This window comes from Tachysurus fulvidraco, chromosome 5, assembly GCF_022655615.1.
Source record: "Tachysurus fulvidraco isolate hzauxx_2018 chromosome 5, HZAU_PFXX_2.0, whole genome shotgun sequence".
In the NCBI taxonomy this organism is placed as follows: Eukaryota; Metazoa; Chordata; class Actinopteri; order Siluriformes; family Bagridae; genus Tachysurus; species Tachysurus fulvidraco.
In genome coordinates, this window is record NC_062522.1 from 34,206,280 (window position 1) to 34,208,779 (window position 2,500).

Below are 2,500 nucleotides of genomic sequence, written 5' to 3' on the forward strand. Positions count from 1 at the left end.
TGTGTGTGTGTAATGTAATGTGTGTGTAGTGTAATGTGTGTGTGTAGTGTAATGTGTGTGTGTAGTGTAATGTGTGTGTAGTGTAATGTGTGTGTAGTGTAATGTGTGTGTGTAGTGTAATGTGTGTGTAGTGTAATGTGTGTGTAGTGTAATGTGTGTGTAGTGTAATGTGTGTTGTGTATAGTGTAATGTGTGTTGTAGTGTAATGTGTGGTGTAGTGTAATGTGTGTGTGTAGTGTAATGTGTGTGTGTAGTGTAATGTGTGTTTAGTGTTAATGTGGGTGGTTGTAGTTGTAATGTGTGTTGGTAGTGTAATGTGTGTGTGTAGTGTTAATCATGTGTGTGTGTAAGTCGTTAATGATGTGTGTAGTGTACTGTGTGTGTAGTGTAATGTGTTGTTGTAGTGTTAGTAATGTGTTGTTGTAGTGTAATGTGTGTGTAAGTGTAATGTTGTGTGTAGTGTAATGTGGTGTTTGTCAGTGTAATTTGTGTGTGTAAGTGTACTGTTGTGTAGTGTTGTAATGCGGTGGGTAGTTAATGTGGTGGTAGTGTAATGGTGTGGTGTAGTGTAATTGTGTGTTGTTTCGTGTAATGTGTTGTTGTAGTGGTAGTGTGTGTGTAGTGTAGCTGTTGTGTGTGTGTATGTGTGTGTGTAATGTGTGTGTGTGTGTTGTGTAGTGTGTGTAGTGTATGTGTGTGTGTAGTGTAATGTGTGTGTAGTGTAGCTGATGTGTGTGTGTAGTGTAGCTGATGTGTGTGTGTGTAGTGTAGTGTAGTGTGTGTTGTGTGTGTGTGTAATGTGTGTGTAGTGTATGTGTGTGTGTGTAGTGTGTGTAGTGTAGCTGATGTGTGTGTGTAGTGTATGTGTGTGTGTAGTTGTGTGTGTGTGTAGTGTATGTGTGTGTAGTGTATGTGTTGTGTGTGTTGTGTAGCTGATGTGTGTGTGTGTGTGTGTGTGTGTGTAGTGTAGCTGATGTGTGTGTAGTGTAGCTGATGTGTGTGTGTAGTGTAGCTGATGTGTGTGTAGTGTAGCTGATGTGTGTGTGTAGTGTAGCTGATGTGTGTGTGTAGTGTAGCTGATGTGTGTGTAGTGTAGCTGATGTGTGTGTGTAGTGTAGCTGATGTGTGTGTAGTGTAGCTGATGTGTGTGTGTAGTGTATTTGTGTAGTGTACTGGTAGTGTGTGTAGTTTAATGTGGTGTGTAGTTGTAATGTGGTAGTGTTAGTTGTAAGTGTGTGTTAGTTGTAGTGTAGTGTGTAGTTAGTGTAGTGTAGTGTGTAGTTAGTGTAGTGTGTAGTTAGTGTAGTGTAGTGTGTAGTTAGTGTAGTGTAGTGTGTAGTTAGTGTAGTGTAGTGTAGTGTGTAGTTAGTGTAGTGTAGTGTGTAGTTAGTGTAGTGTAGTGTAGTGTGTAGTTAGTGTAGTTAGTGTAGTGTAGTGTGTAGTTAGTGTAGTGTAGTGTGTAGTTAGTGTAGTGTAGTGTGTAGTTAGTGTAGTGTAGTGTGTAGTTAGTGTAGTGTAGTGTAGTGTGTAGTTAGTGTAGTGTAGTGTAGTGTGTAGTTAGTGTAGTGTAGTGTGTAGTTAGTGTAGTGTAGTGTGTAGTTAGTGTAGTGTAGTGTAGTGTGTAGTTAGTGTAGTTAGTGTAGTGTAGTGTGTAGTTAGTGTAGTGTAGTGTAGTGTAGTGTAGTGTGTAGTTAGTGTAGTGTAGTGTAGTGTAGAGTTAGTGTAGTGTAGTGTAGTGTGTGGTGTAGTGTGTGGTGTAGTGTGTAGTGTAGTGTGTGGTGTAGTGTGTGGTGTAGTGTGTGGTGTAGTGTGTAGTGTAGTGTGTGGTGTGTGTAGTGTAGTGTGTAGTGTAGTGTAGTGTGTGGTGTAGTGTGTAGTGTAGTGTGTGGTTTAGTGTAGTAGGTGGTGTAGTGTGGTTGTGTAGTGTGGTTGTGTAGCATGGGTGTATACTGTGGTTGTGTAGTGTGATTGTGTAGTGTGGTTGTGTAGTGTGGTTGTGTAGTGTGGTTGTGTAGTGTGGTTGTGTAGTGTGATTGTGTAGTGTGGTTGTGTAGTGTGGTTGTGTAATGTGTGTGTAGTGTAATGTGTGTGTAGTGTAATGTGTGTGTGTAGTGTAATGTGTGTGTAGTGTAATGTGTGTGTAGTGTAATGTGTGTGTGTAGTGCAATGTGGGTGTAGTGTGTAGTGTAGTGTGTAGTTAGTGTAGTGTGTAGTGTAGTGTAGTGTGTAGTTAGTGTAGTGTGTAGTTAGTGTAGTGTAGAGTTGTGTAGTGTGTAGTGTAGTGTAGTGTGTAGTGTAGAGTTGTGTAGTGTGTAGTGTAGTGTGTAGTGTAGAGTTGTGTAGTGTGTGTAGTGTGTGTGTGTAGTGTTGTGTAGTGTGTGTGTAGTGTGTGTGTGTAGTGTAGTGTGTGTGTAGTGTAGTGTAGTGTGTGTGTAGTGTAGTGTGTGTGTAGTGTGTGTGTAGTGTAGTGTGTGTGTACTGTGTGTTGTGTACAGTGTGT

At 40.8% G+C, this 2,500-nt stretch overlaps 1 protein-coding gene across 2 annotated transcripts in view; it reads right to left on the minus strand.

Annotated features, from left to right (window-relative positions):
- slc44a2 (solute carrier family 44 member 2) overlaps nt 1-2,500 on the minus strand; it is a 20,490-nt gene that overhangs the window by 13,748 nt on the left and 4,242 nt on the right. The window lies entirely within an intron of this gene.